The sequence below is a fragment of the Phyllostomus discolor genome, chromosome 1 (assembly GCF_004126475.2).
Source record: "Phyllostomus discolor isolate MPI-MPIP mPhyDis1 chromosome 1, mPhyDis1.pri.v3, whole genome shotgun sequence".
Classification (NCBI taxonomy): domain Eukaryota; kingdom Metazoa; phylum Chordata; class Mammalia; order Chiroptera; family Phyllostomidae; genus Phyllostomus; species Phyllostomus discolor.
In genome coordinates this window covers 22,619,350-22,640,782 of record NC_040903.2, presented here as the reverse complement: position 1 = coordinate 22,640,782, position 21,433 = coordinate 22,619,350, and the positions used below count along the sequence as shown (strand labels likewise).

Below are 21,433 nucleotides of genomic sequence, written 5' to 3'. Positions count from 1 at the left end.
GGCCCTCACTGTGAACCTAAGTTGGAACCCTGGCCTTAGACTTTCAGTCTCCAGACTGCGAGGAATACATGTTTGTTCTTTAAGCTACCTGGTCTATGGTGACTTGGCATGGCAGCCAGAACTAAGACAGGCATGATTCCTATATAATACACAAGAGTATTACTTTCTGTTCACTTAGGAGAAAAACACACACAGCACATAACACTCCCTTTAGTCTTTGCTATACATGGAGTGTTTGTTCCCCTCAAATTCATATATTCAAACCGAAACCCCAATATTATGGTATTAGGGAGTGAGGCCTTTGGGAGGTGAATGGGTCATAAAGGGTAGAGCCCTCAGGGATGGGATTAGTGTCCTCATAAAAGAGTTCCCAGGGGGCTCCCTGCGCCTCCCACCAAGTGAGACCACAGGGAAAAGATCTCTGTCTACCAATCAGGAAGCTGGCCCCCACCAGAGACGGACTCTCCCCGAGTCCTCATCCGGGACTCCTCAGCCTGCAGCACTGTGAGGAATGAGCGTGTGCTGTTGATAAGCCACCGGGGCTGGGTACGCTGTCTGGGGATCCTGAATGCACCGACACAGTTACATAAGAAGACTGCGTGGCGAACTCCAATAACGGCCAAGAACGGACTCCTGTCCTGTTAGGCACATAAGGCTGAATGAAGGTGTGTCAGTGAAGTCACCGTTAGTGACTGTTTTATTGCACACATAATATATGGCCACTGCAGAAGATTTAGAACATGCAGATGAAGCAAAAATGTAATGAATGCCATTTGTGATTACGTACTTCTAGCCTTTTTTCCTGCTTACACTTGTATCATGAAAATTGTCTATGCTATGATGAGTAAGCGCTGTAGAATCTACTACTGTGCTATGGTCCAAGCAGATAAGCAATAAATATTTGTTGATTAAGCCTAGAATGATCATTAAACTGATAGATGCCAAGAAGAGAGAGTTATGGAAAATTTATGCTCACAGGTGCATTAGGTTATTTATTTTGATAAATTAAAAAATCTCCTTTTGGAATCCTCTAACTGATCACTAATTAGAATAAATAATTACATGTTCTTGGACCTCTGTGTGGTCATATGTTCATAAGTCCACTTTTTTAAATGTGTATTGGTAGAATATCAGGTAAAGACAGTGGAATGAACATACTCATCAATTTTGGCCCACACCTGAATCTTATTAAAACTAAAGTAATTATATAAGTATACATATATACATATACACATACATATACATACATCTATATCTTCTCTTTCTTTTTTTTGAAATCCTCACCAGAGGATATACTTATTGATTTCAGAGAGAGAGGAAGGGGGAGAGAGAGAGAAACATTGATTGCCTGCTGTACGTACTAGCCCTCCCGACTGGGGACTGAACCATGACCTTTTGGTTTACAGGAAGACACTCAACCAACTGAGCCAACTGGCCAGGGCAACATCTATATCTTTTTAATAACAGAAGTGGGAGAAGCGACGGTAACAGCATTTTGGAAGCTAGAAGGTGGATGGTTGGTGGCCACTCCCTCAGTGGCCCCGAGAAAACTGAAGGAGAGGCTGAAGGTGGAGGAGTCCCACGTTTCACATGCAGGGTCCTCAAAAGGTGCCAAGCAGCAGGTGCTTCCGGCAGATGGGGGAACTGCTGCCTGAATGGTTTGGCGAGGGGCAGAAACATAATTAAGAAGAGTTAACACCCTCCTCCTTTCCCCTCCTGCAAGCACCTGGTGACAGCACCTCCTCCATCTGAGCAGCAGCCTGAACGTTTACCCTGTGGTGAGGGCAAGCCAGAGGCCTCTGAATTAGGGGGTATACAGGCGATATTGGGGGCAAGATGCTATGTATACATAGGAGGAAGATAAAGTGAGACGGACAGAGCATACCGAGATTCCTCTTGTCTGCTCCTCAACCTCACCTCCCAAACACTGGCAGCCAGGCCCTTACCACCCTGGGCACCTGACCAACCCAGGGGGAAAGCCTGGAAGATCCGGACATCGAAGTTCCCTAACAAGTGGTTCAGCCTGATCGTCACAGCAAAAGTCACCACACCCATCAGGGCTCCCTCCCACCTCCCCTGCCCCCGGCCCCCGCACGCACCGCCAGTTTGTGTTCAGAATTTTACTTTTCAGTTCCCTACTCTTGTACATGAGAAGGACACCAACGCTACCAAGTAGCCAAGGAAAACCAAAAACAATCTGGAAGGATCAAGACCTATGAAGCAAAAAGAAAGTGCCCAAAATTGTTATTAGAAAGTCAGAGATAAGGGAAATACAACATGTCTTGAAGCAAGAAAGTGATGCTGTTAGGGGGAAAAAAAGGGCATTCAGAGAACAAAAAAAGATCTCTTAGAAATTAAAAGCATGACAGCATAAATGAGAACCTCAGTGGAAAGAATCCATGTTAAACTGAAGAAGCTACAGCAAGGAGACAAAGAAATAAATAATAGGAAAGAAAAACAGATGAATAATCCAGAAAGTCCAAGAAGATCAAGAAAACAGCACAAAACACCTCAGCAGAAGAAAACATTCATGAAATAATTGAAGAAAATTCCCCAAAACTGGAAGGTAGATTTTCTAGATTTAAATGGCCCCTGAGTGCCCAGCACAATGGATTTAAAAGATAAGGTACATCCCTGAAATTTCACAACACTGGGATAAGAACATTTAAACAACTTCCAGAGAATACAATTATATATAAGGGATGGGAAACTGACATAGTGGAATATTTTCCAGCAATCGTATTGTGAATAAGCACACAGTGAAGTAGACAATGTCTCCAAAATTCTGAAGGAAAAACAAAGAAAAAAGTTCTGCATGAAAATGATTTCCAACATCGAACTCTCCATTTAATCCCTGTAACAACCAAGTCAGGAGACAGGATACAGAAACATTTTTAGAGAGAAGAATACGCACTTAACATTTTTTTAGTTCCATGAACCTCTTCTTAAACACTACTGGGGGATGCGGTCCATGAAAATGAGGGGATAAAACAAGAAAAACAGAGACACGAGGTCTGGGAAATAGGAACTGCAACACAGGAGGGGAGTGAAGGGACCCTTGCAGGCGGTGATGATGGGGGAGCACTGGTGTGACCCAGCAGAGAGGGCGACCAGCCCAGATGAGCAGGCCAGCAGTCTCTCAGCGTGACTTCTGCAGAAGCATGAAGTTGATGTCATCGATACAACACCTGATAGGAAACCGACAGAACCACGGAACGCCTTGAGAGAACATTTAGACCAGCTGGAAACATATTTAAATATTGAAAGAATGGCAAATACCTAAAACATACACATGAAAAACAAACAGGTAAAAATAAATAAGCAAGAAAAAAGAAAACTATGAACTCCAGGAATAAGTTGTGCTGGTGAAGAAACAAACCGTTTAGTACATGATCCATTTGTGAATAGCACATACAGTCATAATAATGTAAACCTTGGAGAGTTTTCTAATCAAAACTGAGGTTTAAGCATATCGTGCAGATGACAACTGACAGTCTGTGGTGTGAGTGAAGAGCATGAAGAGCTAAGTCTCATCTCCTGCGGGGAAAGTCAATGTACAATGAATGCCCCAAACGAAAAACTGGAGGTGGCAATACTTACTTGCCATTAATGTACACGGCGGTAAATGCCAAGCAGAGAACTGAAAGTGTTTCTCTGGGGCAGAGGAGCAGAGAAGCAGGGCAGCTAGGGCCTGTTGTTTTCCTTAGAAACCTTGCGGAGCCGGCAGGTCCTTTAAACGGTTCCCGACTACATATACAACTTGGATGAAACACTACAGAACAATTTACAGTGTAACAGTATATGGAGAGCTAACCTGCGACTGGGTTGCAGAATGACATCTATGTAATTTTGATAAATACTAGCTGGGGTGTTCACTTTCCTTTTTTACAAACGGAGAGGCTTGGGCTACACAATGTCTAAGGTCCTTTGCCCACTCTCTGCATGTGTTTATTTTTGGTATTTCTTTGTGTGAGCATCTGAGCTTATGAACATAAACACACGGAGAGCTGAAAATCAACAGCGGAATCCCCCGATTATTTTGATCAATAAAAACTAATAGGCATTACCCACATATCTACAAAGACACAATCTGATCCTACCGAGAGAAGGCGGCACACCCGTCCACCGGCCTGCAGAGAGACACGTGAGGCTGCATTTCTGTCTTCCTCTGTGAGAAGGCACGGGAAGAGCCCTGAAGTCCCCTGTTGTTTAGACTCTGGCCTGTGACGCATGGTTATGCTGACCTACAAGTTAATATTTAGCCACCTCAGTGAGTTAAGCTGGCATGAGGACGTGGTGGGGGGAAAAGGAAGGAAAGTGCTATAAACTCGGGTAGAAAATTTGTACGAAAGTCAATGTTAATCTTGGTAGCATAGCAAGTCACTTGCACCCTCTCTAGCAGATGCCCAGGAAGAACACGGCTAGTCCTGTAACAATACCAACACTAAAGTGCGGAGGGCTGGTGTCGCACTTTGAATTAAAGAGAAAATTAAAGATTGTCCACTTCGAACCTCCCATTGCTTCCTAGCTTCGTGACTCCAGGGCAGATCACAATTGCTCCATGCCCTGAGTTCTTTCTCTGTAAATTGAGGATAATAATACCCATTCCACGTGGTGGTTAGGAGAATTATATGTGTTAACACCTGTTGAACACTGAAAACGGTGTCTTGATACACTGTCTCTAAAAATAGATGCAAAGAACATAACCGATCTGCAGGGGCCATGGATTCCTCTCTCTCCCTCTCTCCCTGACTCTTTTTCCCAGATACGTAACCTGGTCTTCAGAGACCTGAGAGGAGAGAATTTCCCATGACAAATCTGGTTAAGTAAATCACAAAAAGTCAAGGAAGCGATCGCTCACTGACCATAGTAATCCCGTTCAGTAAAATCTCAGGTTACAGTCATTGGCAGGGACACTGTGGGTCTGACACTTGCACTCTCCTTTGATACTTGGCACTCCGGATGCATTTTAGCACACTGTGCTGGTGCCCAGTCGAGGAGCCCAGCGGCTGATTCAGGGACACTCTTTCTCTTTTTTTGTGATGCCAGGCCCTCAACAATACCTGGCACACAGAAAAAGAGCTCAGTAAATGTTTGTTAAATTAAAAAAGGGGAAAATACAGTGGGTATGGTTTTTCGTCGTCAAAAGTTATGTAACCATACTTTCCGGTCACTCACAATTCTCTCATCTAGGAAGTGCAGTTTTGGTTTTCTCATGTTTCTGTTTATACTAAAATTTTTCTAGTTCAAAATACTATACTAAGTGAAATGTTGCCATGTCATATTACAGTATGTACAATTTATACTAAAAAATTAATAAAGAAGACTGTCATCCTAGGGAAGCGGTACTCTTTAGTGGTGAACTGTTTTTGCTTAAAAACCTCCCAAAGAATTTAACCCCTGTCCGATACATGGTTTGTAAATATTTCCTCCCATTCCATAGATTGCCTTTTCACTCTATCCACGGCTTCCTTGGCTGTGCAGAAGCTTTTTAGCTTGATGTTGTTCTACTTGTTTATTTTTGTTTTCGTGGTCATAGCTAAGAAATCACTGCCAAGATCGGTGTCACAAAGGTTTTCTGCTCTGTTGCTTTCTTTGGAGTTTTAGTCTCAGGTCTTTAATTCATTATGAGTTGATTTTTTGTGTGTGGTGTAAGATAAGGGTCCAATTTCATTCTTTTGCATGTAGATATCCAGTTTTCCCAACACAATTTGTTGAAGAGACTATCCTTTGCCCATTATGTATTCACGGCACCTTTGGCAGAGCTCTGACGAGTGGGATCAGCCCCTTATAAAAAGGCCCCAGAGGATTTCTTCACTTCTGTGCCACGTGAGGCTATAGCAACAAGAAAGCTTTATATGAACCAGAAAGTTGGATCTCATCCAACACCTCTTGACACTTTGATCTTAGACTTTCTGATCTCCGGAACTGTGAGAAGTATATTTCTGTTGTTTAATCCAGTCTACCATATTCTGTTATAGCAGCCTGGATGAACTAAGATATCATGTACACATGAGTTTATTTCTGGGGTCTTCTGGGCTCTCTATTCTGTTCCATTGGTCTATATTCTGTTTATAGTAGTGCCATACTGGTTTTAATTACTGTAGCTTTGTAATATATTTTAAAATCAAGAAGTGTGACGCTGCTAGCTTTGTCTTCCCTTTTCAAGATGGTTTTAGATGACTCTGAGTCTTTTGTGGTTTCATATAAATTTTAGGATTTTTTTTTTGTAAAAAATTCCATTGAGATTTTTGACAGGTATTGCAATGAAGCTGTAGATTGCTTGAGTAATATGGACATTTTAATAATATTAAGTCTCCCAATCCACAGACACATCTTTTTATTTATGTCTGTCTTTATTTTTTATTAGTGTTTTATAATTTTCAGTGTATGTATTTCACCTCCTTGATTAAATTTATTTCTCAATATTTCATTATTTTTGATGTAATTATAAACAAGATTGTTTTCTTAATTCCTTTTTTGGATAGTTAGTTGTTAGGATATAGAAATGCAACTGATTTTGTGCGTCGATTTTGTATCTTGCAACTTTACCAAATTCATTTAGTTCTTTGTTTGTGTGGAATCTTTAGGCTTTTCTACATATAAGATTCTGTGAATTTTTATAATTATTTCATAAATGGTGTTGGACAACACATTACTAGGAAAAAGTTATATTCTGAATTAGATTAAATGAGAATAAATATTTGAAGGGAAATATAGATGAGTATTTCTCTAAATAAGAAACGAGGAAGGTCTTTTCAGCTGCTAAAGGCCTGGAAGAAGCATGAAGTAAAAGATTAAGAGAAAACATAAGAAATAAACGTTTTGCCCTGATTGGTGTGGCTCAGTGGGTTGGGCTTCCTGTCACAAACCAAAAGGTGGCCAGTTGATTCCCAGTCCGGGCATGTGCCTGGGTTGCAGGTCTGGTCCGTGGCTGGGGACATGCAAGAGGCAACTGATCGATGTTTCTCCTGCACATTGATGTTTCTCCCCTTTTCTTCCCCCTTCTCTAAAGATAAATAAATACTAAAAAAAATACATAACATTTTTCACCTTATAAGACGCCATCAACAAAAATACAAAGGCCAAATGGAACAGTACTTGTGAAAAAGATGGGTTACTATTCTTAACTTTAAAAAGACACCAATAAAAAATAAGAAAGGACATGATCAACCAATTAAGAAAAGAATAAATACAACAAATTAACATGAAAAATTATTTGGCTATAGAACTAAATAAGTGCAAATAACTGGATAACACTTTCACCTAATAAAGTGACCTTTTTGTTTTTATGATAACAGCATTAAAAAGCCTTTAAAATATCAATAACTTTTAAAAAGATTTATTTATTTTTAGACAAAGGGTTAAAGAGGGAGAAAGAAAGGGTGAGAAACATCATTGTGTGGTTGCCTCCCACATGGCCCCCACTGGGAACTTGGCCCACAACCCAGGCATGTGCCCTGACTGGGAATTGAACTGGTGATCCTTTGATTCACAGGCCGATGCTCAATCCACTGAGCCACACCAGCTAGGGCTAAAATATCAATAACTTTTGCTCCAAAAATTCCAGTTCCTGAAGCCTAACCATAAATGTTATGAGAGAATCACAGAGGTATAAACAAAGATTAGTTTTAAAAAAGTGTGTCCAACTTCATTGTTTTTATTTTTAATACTGTAGAGTTCTGTAAGCAAGTTTAGTGCTTAAAAATAGAAGTATCTTTAAATAAATTATGATATATCCATAAATTAGAAAAAGGGAAGATAACACTTAAGTGAAAAAAAAAAAAAGCAGAGTATGAGACCAACTGAAAAAAAGCAGGGCCTGTTTATAAAGTGTCATTTTACTTTTAGCATAAACAAACCACCACATATATAATCAAAGGAAATATACCCAAATGAGAACAAAGGTCATCTTCTGGTAGGTAGTAGGATGAGCTTATATTTTTTTTGTTCAGAGTGGATCAGATTTTAACAACAAAATACACACACACACACACACACACGGTCTCTTCATAGAATGTTAGACTTCAATGATTTGCTACATAAACATAGTAGGTCATATGATACTGGATGGGAATATTCTTCTAAAGCACATTTGAAAAGAACTAATAAGCATGAATTTTCTTAAAAAAAAGTCTATCTTACAGATTCAGGGAAAAACTTGGAATATCAGGAGAGTTGTGTTCAATTCTCCTTCCACATTTGTCCTTTTTCAATTTCTTCTTTATCCATTACCTTTTGGTTTTTGCTTGTATTTGCATCTGAGTTATTTGACATATACAAAATCATAATTTTATTTTTTCTTAGAAACTATACCCTTTATTAAAAGTCAAAGACCTTATTTATTATCTTATGTTTTATTTATCTTTGAATGCATTTTTTTCTGTTAGTATCAGCCCCTGACTTCTCTGAGTTGCATTTGTTTGCCTTATTTGTCTCTCTCTTTTTTAAAATAAAGATTTTATGTATTTATTTTTAAAGAGAGCGGGGAGGAAGGGAGAAAGAGAGCGAGAGGAACACTGATGTGAGAGAAAAACATCGATCAGCTGCCTCCTGGGGACTGAACCCAAAACCCAGGTATGTGTGCTGACCGGGAATCGAACCAGTGGCCTTTCCCTTTGTGGAATGACCAACCAACTGAGCCACACCGGTCAAAGTGTTCCTCTTTTGATTGTTTATTTTCCGTGTCACATTATTCTGGGTAAACGGCAAGTAATTTTATTTTTTTCTGACCCAACCTTCTGTCTCTGACTCTTAATAAAGAACTTTAAACCGTTTACACTTGTGCTGTATGCTGACTTTCTCTTCTGTTTTCTTATTTTACTATTTTCTTAATGACTCCTGATTGTTCCCTTTATTTTCAGACTTTTGCTTTTTCTTTTTTAATCCTCATTCAGGGACACTTTTTTCATTGCTTCTAGAGAGAGAAGAAGGGAGGGAGGGAGAATCAGAGAGAGAGAAACATTGATGTGAGAAAGAAACACTGATTGGTGGTCTTCATGTTCGTGCCCCAATGGAGGATTGAACCCACAACCTGGGTTATGTGCCCTGACCAGGAATTGAATTCATGACCTTTTTGGTGCATGGGATGATGCTCCAACCAACTGAGCTACACGGGCCAGGGTTTCAGACTTCTGCTTTTAATTTTGCCCTCATTTTTAATTTTCTGTAGCATATTTAATTTTTAAAAAATTTTGTTGTAGGAGAAAATGTTGTCTTTTATCCTCCTCTTTAAAAAGCATACTTCCATAGAGCGGTACCCAAATGAGATTTTCCAGCAGATTGCAGGCGTCAACTGGAAGCACCTCGGGTAAATGGGGATGAATGGTTACCCTATCTCTGGGTGACAGGGATGCGGGGGTGCAGTTTCACTTTGATGAATTCTACATCTAAGGTGCTTAATAAACATCCAAACAGAGGTGTTCAGTCAGCAACTGCACACATTGCCTAGAGACTTAGGAGAGAGCTCTGGGCTCAATATAAAGATTTCAGAGTCATCAACAATATACCTAATAAATAAAGCCCTAAGACTGAATAAAAACATAGAGACAATGAATATGTAGTGTTAAAGACCAAATTCTGAAGAACACTGCTTAGTGAGGAAAAAAAAGATTACAAAGGAGATTCATAAATTGCAGCCAGAAGAGTAGGGAAAAAAATGTGGAGGGTTGACTTCATTCCTTGCCATGTCTTTTCACAAGACTAGCAGGATGAAATGACTTCTGGCCAAGAAACAAGAGCAGAATTGTCCCATTCCGCCCTGGGTTTGGATGAGAATTAGTAACCAGGTAAAACTCCAAAACGAGACTTTGGAGCGGAGCCACGCTGGGTCTACAGGGAGTCACGCATGAGATGGCACCATGTTTACACTTCACCAAGGTCACAGCATCTTCCATATGCGGCTGAAAACATCACTACTACCTGAACCGTCAAACGAGTCTTATCAGGAAAACTATTTTTCTCTTTGTTTCTATGTTTTTGTATTAGTAGGTTGGTTCCGGAATAAATGCATGAGACTTTTATTTGAAAACAAACAAATAAAGAGTAGTGAGGGTGGTAATGGAAAAGGGCAAAGTGTTTTAGGGGTAAGGATCAGCCAGTTGTGTTAAATGCTTTTCAAAGGTCTAAGCAAAGGACTGTAAATGCCTCTCAGACTTAGCACCAAGGTGGTAAGTTGCAGTTTTGGTCATGTGGTGAATCTGGAAGCCAGACTGCTATGAGTTGCCCAGCAGCAGAAGGTGAGGAAGGAGAAACACTAAACATACATAAACCTTAGAAGAAACTGGCTTCGCATGGAAGGTCTGAGATAGTGAGGAAGAAGGAGGTATGATTAAAAGTGTGTTGGTTAACTTGGGGAAGTTTTTGAGTTGCTGAGATGTACTGAGAGGAGTCAGCTGGAAAAAAGGGAGGAGCCGCAGAGAGAAGAGAGAGACAGGACGATCACTTGGGTGTGCAGGCAGCAGGGGACGGTGAAGGATTCATGAGCCTCAGACCGGGGATGGTACTGAATAGGCGTCTTTGTGCTCAGGGTCTTCATCTTATGCATCTTCCTGTTTTGCAGAGACTAGAAAGCTAAAAGATTTCCCAGACTCTCTCGCAGCAGTAGGGCTCCCATACAGACTTGGATGAGAAGGGAGACAGGAAGTGAGACAGAGGCTGGACTTTGGCTACTTTTCCTTAGCAGTGTCCTGGTGTCCAGGTGCTTTGTGGATGTCCATACGCTGAACATCCACACCTTGCAGCTGCATTAGGCAAGGTGTGACTCCAGGGCCATCATTTGCAGCAGCTCTGCAGCGAACCGCAGTTAGGACAGGGCTCCTGGACTCAAGGGCTCCAAGGACCACTGGCAGTTCCCCTTTGTTTTGGTTGTGTGAGAGGCAGCACCGCTAGTTCCAGCTGTGTTTGTGTTATCAAACCTGCTGCTCTAGCCTTTCCAGGGATGTTGGAAGCATTGAATTCTAGGTATTAAATTTCATTTTGTTTGAAACAGCTAATGTAATTTCTGTTTTCTGCAAGTGAATTCTGATGGAGGGGGACATCTATTCTTGTAGCAGGAGGGAAGGAAGAAAGGTTGAGGGGAGGAACAGATAAATAATTTCTTTTGGAGATGGCAACATTCTTAAATGCAGAGTTTTTTAAAAGTTGGGGTGTGCAGAGCTCCAAAGGGTTCCTGGAGAGAAGTCAGGGCTTCTGTGAACTTAAATGAGAAAAAGTCGCATTGCCTTCTGTACTAACCTCTAGCTAAAATTTAGTATTTATTTTGATCCTGAATGGAGGCATCAAACTATAGCATCTTTAATAGTTGCTGCAACTTTGTCTTGGAGAAATCACAGGTATTTTCACATTACATCAGTTGTTGTAGACCTCGGATGCCGTTATGCTCATAACTATGGTAATTATTAGACTCCTGCTAGATCCTGTTCTGTAATGCATATATAAAGAAGCACAATTTTATCATTAAAAAAAACTGATCCCTCTATTTCCTTGGTAATCCTGTGTATGTTACTTTATGCATTCAAAAATGTTATTCTGAGAAAGGGTCCATGGGCTTCAACAGACTGACAGAGTAGTCCACAGCACAAAACACACTAAGAAGCCAGTTCTAATGTCTTCTATTTCCCTGGAAAGTGGGGTTTCTAAACTTCAGCACTACTGACATTTTAGAAACAATTGTTTTTGTTTTTGTTTTTTTTTTGTGGGGACCTGTGTTTTGCACTGCTGGGTGTTGAGCAGCTCTGACCCACTGTATACTAGCAGCGCCCCTTCCCGACTGCAGGACACCCAAGGGCAAGTGCAGGCAAATGCAGCCCTGGTGGAGAGCTGCTACGGTGAAGCCATGCTAAGCATGAGGGGTGGAAGGTGACTGGGTTTGAGATCTGATGAGAGCAGAGAGTTTAAAGTGAATACAACAGTGGGTGGCAGAGAGAAGTGACAAAAGCAATGGGCGGTGGAACAAGGTTGAGGGACCAGCTGAAATCGACAACAATACAGCAGCCCATGGAGAAGAGGATCTCAATTTCTTCTTCTGCTCGATGTACATGAGGAACAACTGTCAAATCATGGATGGTCTACCGTCAACGGCTCGTGTGCAGCAGGGGCTGCTGCACACATGAGACGGGCTGGGGTTTCCTACAACGTCCTAAGTGCTGTTCTCCCACCAATCCCTAGGCCAACACGTCTCAACACACAGCAGAGAGAAGTACACTCTCTCCAAGCAGAAGCACAATGAGAAAAATACTGTGAACTGGAATGGACTTGGGGGTTGCTGCTCCAAGAACAGCTGAGCTACACAGGCATGGGTGTGAATGCTGTGCAGCAACCCTACGATCCAGCAATTCGACCCCTAGATATTTACCCAAGAGAAATGAAAATGTACGTCCATGTAAAAGCCCCATCTTGGACACAACCCAAATGTTCATCAACAGCATGATCCCTGCGGTATAGTCTTAAAACGAAATACTTATGAGCAATAGAAAAAATGAACTACTGATACATGCAATGGCATGGAAGAAATTAAAACACATGCTGAATAAAAGAAGCCTTACACAAAAAGAGGAGATACTGCCAGACCGGGTGATCATTTACGTGAAGCTCTGAACAGGCTCAATTAGTCTGTGGTGATAAAAAGAAGTCAGAATAGTGACTGACTCCACAGTTGGGGGGCAAGCATTGATCGGGCAGGGGCCTGGGAGTTTTCCTGGGGTGATAATATTCTCTCTCTCTGTCTTGAGGGGGAGTTGGGTCACATAGTTGTGTGCAGTTGCCCAAACTCACCAATCACACACTTAGATTTGTGCATTTCGCTGCATGCAAATTATACCAGAGCAAGGGGAGGGGGAAAAGAAGAAGAAGAATTGTAAATAACAACTGAACTTATAGTTAACAAAATACATGCTGAAACATTTGAAGCAAACTGGAGTCTGCAACACACGCTAAGAGGCAGCTGAAACAACTGGAGTCAGAAACGCGGGATGACTGAGGGATAGTGAGGTGGTCAGACATGCGCTAAAGTTACAGAATGTGAGGTGTGGACTCTGCGTGGTTAGTGTCCTCCATGAGCAATTATTTCAGCTTTCCTGTACCTTGAAATTTTTTGTGCTAAGAAATGTGAGGGTGTACAGGAATGTCCTCTCGCCTTTTTGAAAGATTTCATTAACCTTTGGGCAAAGAAAGTTACTTCAAAACATACTTCATGTGGTTCTCGCCCTATTTTAATAAGTGGATCTTGCCCTGGCTGGTGTAGCTCAGTGGATTGAGTGCGGGCTGTGAACCAAAGTGTCGCAGGTTCGATTCCCAGTCAGGGTACATGCCTGGGTTGCAGGCCATGACGCCCAGCAACTGCACATTGATGTTTCTCCCTCTCTCTCTCTCTCCCTCCCTTCCCTCTCTAAAAATAAATAAATAAATAAAAATCTTAAAAAATAAAATAAATGGATCTTAGAATGTCACACATAGCATCTCTATTCCAGGAGTGAGGACCATCAGTCATTACCACCGCCCCCACCACCGTTTCAGGGTCACTGGGGCTGTCCCAGGCACTTCGCCAATCACTTTATGCATGCTATCCTCATGTAGAGAAATCAATAGCTTTCTTTATTGTTTAGCAAACAGCTCTAGGCTGAGTCCCATCTTCAGAACTCCCAGACAGCCCTGCATGAGAGCAAACAGATGTCCAAGAGGAAGGCCATGTCTGTGATGCTGGGTATTTTTAGCAAGATGCATTATTTAAATAGGGTAGGAAGGTATGGGACAGCGTGTGTGTGCCGTGTATTTTTAGGGATAGTCAGCTGAACTGGGAGAAGGAAAATACATTTTAGAAAGACGATACATACTATAAGCCGTAAAGAGGAAGAGTAACTTCAGTCCAGTTTCTATAGAGGGAGGAACCTTCTTCCTGTTCTCTTTTTTTCTCGAGCTCACGTCCAGTGCCATACGATAGTGTCACCTGACAAAGGGGTGTGACAACGGCTGCCCAGACTTGGCACCTCCAGCTCTTTTGTGGCTTTCCTTTCTCAATAACCCTTTGACAAAGGCCAGGTGTTTCAAAGGTTGGCTTTTTCCGTGTGTGATCTCAGTATTTCTTGCTAAGAATGATTAAATGTCCCCGAGTGTCAATAAATAAATGGTTTCAGTGTAGCTTTTTGGAGTATATTTCCCTAAAGGCTGCTTGGTGGCATGCCTGGGATTGGTTTGGTTTTGTTTGAAACCAGTAAATAAACAGTGTAATTACCAGGCTGCCTAGTCCCCATGACTCCTGATACCTGCAGAGCCACACAGGTGACAAGAAAACAGGGTAAAATATTCTTCATCTAAAACCAGGAGTCAGAGGCTCTGAACCTGAACCTCACTGACAAAATACCAAGGCGCAGAAGTGCAGAAGCCAGATTTGAATTAAAGAGATCTCCGGAGCGCTGGGGCAGCTGTGGCAGCACTAGAAAGAATATATGAGCTACGTACATAACTACTAGGAAAAAGAAGGACGAGCCAGCCTTGAACAAAGACATATGTGTTCCTGATTAACCTTATACTGAGGTACTGATACAAATCCAAACCTAGTTCATGAAACAGTGCCTGATAGCACTGGCTGTGCACAGGGGAAATGCACCAGAATGAACTGGTTAGAGCAACCCCCTGTTGAACTGAGACAGGTTAGTGCGCCAAGACAAGTGGAACAGGGAAACTGAGGCAGATAGTTAAACGGCCAAGCAGTTTGCAGCCATCTAGCAAACTGAAAAATCCTACCTTCCCATAACCAAGGAAATTTAAGAGTGAATGGCTACACTTCTCCCCAGCCAGAGGGCAAACAGCTTTAAATCGCCCTGCTCAGGGAGATGGGCAGATAACAGAAATCCAATCAGCGCCCTTGGCACCAACCACACCCCAGGACCAATGAAGTCAGGGGAATGTATCTCGTTTTGGTGCATCAGCATAAAACTGATGAGTAGTCTATCGAGACCCTCCCCTACCATTCCTGCCTTTAGGAACTAGAACCCTCAAGTCACAGACCCAGCATAGGCTCTCTCCAGAGCACAGCCCCATCTTTCTTCCCTCTTGGGTGCGCGTCTGTACTTTTCTCTCCTAAACTCTAGGGTTCCCGTGAGACTTGCAACCAGGGGAGCAACGGGCAGTGGCAGTTGGTCCCGGCTTACCCCTGAACCTGTCTCCGGGGCCCCCTTCCCTCTGACTCGCCAGCGGGCTCCCAGGGACCCTGCCGTGTCTCACTTCTCTCCTGTAACTTTTCTAGAGGGCCAAAGGGAAGCAGCGCCTGAGCTCTGTCCTGCTGCTCCTTCTGAGCCCTTCCTTTGCTTGACTCTCCCCAGCTGATGAGGAGAGTACACATGCTCTCAGAATTGCCTGGGCCCGTGTTGTGAAATCTTTCCCGCACAAAGTCAAGAACTTGCACCCGGCCCTGCTGGCTGGCCTGAGGCTGACCTGCTCCAGGCCTGGTCCCTTTCTGGTGGCAGAACAAGTTCAGGGAGATCTGTTCGTTTCTATCTATTTTTACAGACCTCCTCCCGCCCTCCCCAACACACCATCCTGCTTTTAGGGAGAGAAGAATGTTCTTTTGTAAAGCCAGGTCAAACAATCTCTCCTTGGGAAGTAGCTGACTGATGTGCAAACCAGGGCTCAGGTGCTGTGCTGCGTCAAGGTGAGATGCTGGCCTTACCCGACTGGAAGGAAAACATCCAGTTACACGGTCTTTGCATACACTGGGCAATCACCCAGTCAATGGTGTCCAGGTTCCGAAAAGCAGCAGGCAAACTTGGAGACTGAATAGGATGGAGGAAAAAAAAAAAGCACGGCTCCGTTCTTCACCTAAATTGTATATAATCAGCAAATGAGCAGGCGGTTTTTATTGGTTTGTGATTCACTTGAGACTTAATTCCAGTAAAGATGATGTGATGACATTTAAAAGCTTGGCTGAAACTAGAAACACTGGAATGACCGAAGGGGCCTTTGGTGGAGAACACAGAAGATGAAATGACACGCAAAATGCCATTCACTTCTGGGGGGGGTTGCTTTATGAGCTGCCGATTCACTGCACCCACGTTGTTTCCACCCTCCGACTACTGTCCCAGCCTGATGGTATGGGAAAGCGACGGTCTCTCGTGCACAGTGTTTTGCTTTGTTTTGTTTTGTTTTAAAGAGAGAATCTATCAACGTGATCTTCTCAGCCATTTTCCCAGGATAAGAAACAGAAACGTTGAATGACTCGCTTTCTGGGCAGAGAGTGAAATCAGGATTTAAATACCAGTCCCCCTGTCCCTCATAAACTGCTCCCTCCACACGCCCTGCCCCACATGGAACAGACCTGGTGCCATGGACGGCGGCCCGGCAGCGCGGAGCAGGCCGGTGTTCACCTGTGCTTAGGTGCTCTGCTGCTTCCAGGTGAGATGCTGTTCTCACCTGGTTGGAAGGAAAATCCTGGTACATGCTCTTTCCTCCACGAACATGGCCTTTGATCTGGATATGGGGTTGATGACAGGAATACTGCTTGCTGCATTTTTCTTGTCCTTTGTAAGCATTTTATGGGGTTACTAATAAAAAAATGTGAGTAACAAATCTTTCCAGTGTGTTCAGGGACTTTGCTATGGAGTGTGCTGACGATGGAGACATTTTAGGGTGACTCTTCATGACAAAGGACTGCCAGACCTTGGATGTGGATGCTCAGGGGTGGCACCAGCTGCTGAAGAGCAGTTTATGCTTCTGGGGTAGTTCGAGGCTGAACTGTGTCCCTCTGAAACTCATGTATTTGAAGTTGTAACCCTCAGCACCTCAGAATGTGGCTGTATTTGAAGAGAGAACCTCCAAAGGGGTGACTGAGGGAAAATGAGGCCCTTGGGGAGGGGGAGGGGCTAGTCCAGTCTGACTAGTGTCCCTATTAGAGAGAAGGTCAGGGCACACACACAGCACTCAGACTTCAGGATGACCATGCGAAGAGTCGGCAAGGTGGTGGCCATGTGCAGGAGAGGGCAATCCTGACACCTTGACCTTGGGCTTCTAGCCTCTGGTACAGTGAGAAAATATATTTCTGTTGCTTAAGCTACACACTCTGGCATTTCATTATAGCAGCCCTAGCAGTCTAACACAGGAGTCTAAAAAAATGTGAAGAGCCCTGACTGGTGTGGCTGAATTGGTTGTGCATCACCCTGCAAAGCGAAGGGTCACCGGTTCGATTCCCAGTCAGGGCACCCACCTGGGTTGTGGGGTTAGGTCCTTGGTCAGGGTGTGCACAAGAGGCAACTGATCAATGTTTCTCTCTCATATCGATGTTTCTCTCCCTCCCTTTCCTGCTCTCTAAAAATAAATGAATAAAGTCTTTTTTAAAAATGTGAAGACTATTTGGAATTGTCTAAAGTCAAAGCTCACTTAGGTTACCTCAGGGTTGTTTGAAGTATGCTCCCCTGACTGCTGCCAGAAACAGAAAAGGTGAACTTGGGGCTCGGATGGTCTGGGGCTGCGCTGGTCAGGGTCAGGCAGGGAGCCTTCTGTGCTGTAGAACCTCTCAGCGTGTCAGCAGCTGAGTCACCGGATGTGGGCGTCACCCACGACACCTTCCCTTTCCTTGTGTTTCATTTCCAATCCATCACCTGATGAATTTATCTTTCTGATGTTTTTTTAACTATCAGTTTCCGTGCATTTGAGCCCTCACTGAAACCGGGACTACACCAACAGTACCTGACAATTTTATTTCCTGAATGTGTCTTGAATTAGTTCACTTCCCTCTACCGAGCTGCCATTGAAACCGCCGCCAGATGAACTGCAGAGCCTTTCTGGGGGGTGTGTCGCCCACGCTGTGCTCTCCAACCAGTGTTCCACAACACGGGTGGAATCACGCCGGCTCCCAGATTTTAAAGACACTTCAGTGGCTTTCCATTGCTCCTGAGATGAGCAGACAGATTCCTATCCGGGTTTTCAAACTTACTGCAAACCACCTTCCTCTTGGGGCGGCTGCTTCACCGTCTTCTTTCAGTCCCACTTCGTTTTGCTCCCACCCGCCAAACGGTCTGTGCTCATGCGGGCCCCTCTTCCTGGTGAACTCCTTTCTTCCTTTACTTCCTTCCCTTGGTTCAAATCCCTCTAGTATTGATTAACATTGCACTTGTCACTACAGGAAATTTATATTTGTGTGACTCTTTGGTTAATACCTGAATCTCCTTCTATACTGAAAACTCTGAATTTATAGGATATCTTTTGTGAAATACCCAATTAATTTATTGATTAAGGTTTTGGGAGGGCATGTTTGGAGCACAATGTGAAGAATTTTCAGGAAGAAAGAAAGTGAGCAGGGTTGAAGGAGGAAGGTTTCGTGTTATTTGCTGCCACATAGCACCCATTTGAAATAAACAGCCCACGTGAGAAGTTGAATAAAGACAGGATATGATACTGGGTCTCGGTGCTGGAGGTATATGTGGATGCTTAAGCTTTCTTTAACTTTTGATTTTGCAAATTTTCAAACCTTTCAACAACTTGAAAGACTAGTATGATGAAGAGGCACACTTTTAATGTTTTTATTGTCTCCCACAAAGCTGTTATTTTTTGGTTTTCTGTGGACAGTCATTCTGGTCACGCCTTCAGAAAGCTACAAGGCTACGTAACTAGATCACAAATGCCTGTGCTTCAGGAAGGCTCCCCGTGCTCACCGGCAAATAATCTTAATCACGGACTATTTAGGGCTTCATCTGAAATGAGGCACTGTGGGAGCTAAAAAGATGTTTATGGGACACACTCAAAAAATGTATAACCATTTGGGAAAATAACACTTTCACATGAAAGAATAACCAGCAATAAAAAAAACACTAGATAAGGGCTGAGTGAAGGGGGGACAAGGAGCTGAGAGCTCATTCAGGGAATGAGACTGTTTCTAGTTGTGCTTCTTCATGGAAAAGGAGTCCCCGTTCAAAGTAGCACAGCTTGCTACCTACCCTTCTCCTGGTACTAGGAGTCCAATTTGGGAAAATAATTTTATGAGATCAATTACAAGCAAGCATTGCAAACAAACCAAATGGTATAAGCAGGATGATTCTTTTCAAAGCAATATTTATAATTATGTTAGTTCTTTACTAGAAGGACAGTCAAAAGCTAGGGGACATGTGTGTTCCTTTACGGGCCTGCCTTAGCTTGGTGGACTGAAGCCAAATAATTAATCCATTTTTCCCCCTTCACAAAGAATAGGCTATTATATTCAACTGAAGTATTAAGTCAGCCGCACACTAAGACCTGCCCCGGGGAGAATGCGGTTCCCGGTGACCTGGCTCCTCGGCCTGGGGATCTGGGCAGCGCCTCCTTTATCACCCATTGTTTCCGGGTCCTGCATCTAAGCTCAGAGGCATCGGAAGAGGTAAATCATGAATCAGATCACAACCTGATACAAATGTGAAAATTACAGGAAGAAAAACATCGTGTAAATGGTGGGGTAGGGTGGGTGAGGTTACTAATATGCAAAATTAGTGGCAGTGGGTTTTTCATTTCACACAGGCTGTGACCGCTTTGGGTACTACCTAACCCACATTAGGCCTTTACAAAGACAGATCTTCAGGTCTCAGGGGTCATTTGAGAGGCGGTTCTGTTAAAGTGCAGTTCACGTATGCACTTGGAGTGAGAGCTTGGTTCGTTAAAACCTCAGCTCTAGCTCAGATTTTCCCACCTGGAAAGGAGTCAGGAAGGGACATTGCTCTCAGAGTCACAGGATTACCTGTGTGAAAAACAATGAAACTATTAAACAAAGATTGGAGCTGAAACTTTTTTGCTTTTGTGCATGGGAAAACTGCAGCTGTGGGCAGGGAAGATACTTGAACGCTACTGGCAAGTCAAAGCCCGGGGATCTGGGGGCACATCTGTGATGGGTAATTAACAGATGTCTGCAGTTTACCGACCTCGTCTCTAAAAACTTGAAAGCGTGGAAGGTTACCGAAGTTTCTTAGAAGTCTGCCCCTTTGTTATTTTGTAACAGTTTTATCGAGATATAATTCACATACCTTACTATTCAGCCAATGGTGTTTCAAGTCAATGGTGTTTCATACATCCACAGAGTTGTGCCACCACCACCACAATCAATTTCAGAACATTTTCATCATCCCCTCCACGAAATACTGTACCCTTTAGCCACAAGTTCCTAATCCCCCATCACCCTCAGCCCTAAACCATCACCAACCTACTTTTCCTCTCTGCGTTTGCCTATTCTGGACCTTTCATGTAAATGGAATCATATAATATGTGGCCTTTTCTACCTGGCTGCTTTCACTTAGCATGATATTTTCAAGGTTCACCCATGTTGCAGCATGTATCATCCCTTTCTATGGCCATATAATATGTATGGATGTTTCACATTTCATTTGCCCATTCACCAGTCAGTGGACATCTGAATTCTTTTCAATCTCTGCCTACTATGAATAATGCTGCTATGAACATTTGTGTACAAGTTTTTGTGTAAACATATGTTTTTATCTTTTCTTGGAGCAGAACTTTTCTAGGAGCCAGATTGCTGAGTAATATAGTAACTGTATGTTTATTTAACCTTTGCAGAAACACCCAGACTATTTTCCAGAGCGGATGCACCCTGCTACACTCCTACCAGCCGTGGACAGGGGTTCCACTTGTCCACGTCCTTGTCTCCCATTATTATTGCCCATCTTTTCCATCACAGCCACTCTCAGGGTGGCTTTCACGTGGTGGCATGCCTTTAAGAATTCTCTGCTTACAGAAATCCGACAAGTTCACATACAAAATTTCTTCATATGCACGCACTGGGTTGACACCTAGGTTCTAGGCCAACAGCAATCCCATGTATGTGTCAGAACGCTGTTATCCCAATTTTACAAAGCAATCGAAGCTCACCCAGGCCAGGAAGCCCTAGAACTGGGATTCGAATGGCTACTCTGTGCATACATAAACCCATCAGGATCAATGTGGGTAATGAAGTAACTGAAATTTACACAATTAAAGCATCTAGTAATGATGAGTGAGACGTTGAAGGACTTGGGTTTTGGATTATGCTGGTGTCAGTTAAGAGATGAAGGAACTGGGAAGTGATTTCTGCGGCCGCAGAGCAATTTAAAGGAATGCTCAAGGCTGAGCAGTCCCACATCACATGGGGTGAATTACTGTCTCTATCACCCCACCTGGAAGATGAGAATGTTAGCTGTCCGAGGTGTATGGTGATAAGAAGCATTGAAACATGTGCCTTTTGGCCTGTGCACTTGAAAGAATGAGGCCAGTTTCTCTTGAATTACTACATTCTCTGAATGTGGTCAGGTAAGTTATTTTGGTTTTGTGACTATTCTCGCTGGTGTATAATATGGTGCCTTTCTTTTACTCCTTGTAGTTGAGGAAACATTATTTTGCAATAAAAACTATTTTGAATTTTGGCCACAATCATGAGCAATTCTGGAAATTAAACCCTGTTTGTAAAAAGGTCCCATTCACTGCAACC

The 21,433-nt window shown here is 43.0% G+C and overlaps 1 protein-coding gene across 2 annotated transcripts in view; it reads right to left on the bottom strand.

The window, feature by feature from the left end:
- C1H4orf19 (chromosome 1 C4orf19 homolog) overlaps positions 1 to 21,433 on the bottom strand; it is a 78,497-nt gene that overhangs the window by 37,935 nt on the left and 19,129 nt on the right. The window contains exon 1 of one of the 2 annotated variants that reach the window (XM_036019685.1): positions 4,101 to 5,651. The exons of the other annotated variant lie outside the window; for it this stretch is intronic. The gene's annotated coding sequence lies outside the window, so the exon portion shown is untranslated. Of the gene's footprint in view, positions 1 to 4,100; positions 5,652 to 21,433 lie in introns of those variants that run through there. 2 annotated transcript variants of the gene reach the window in all.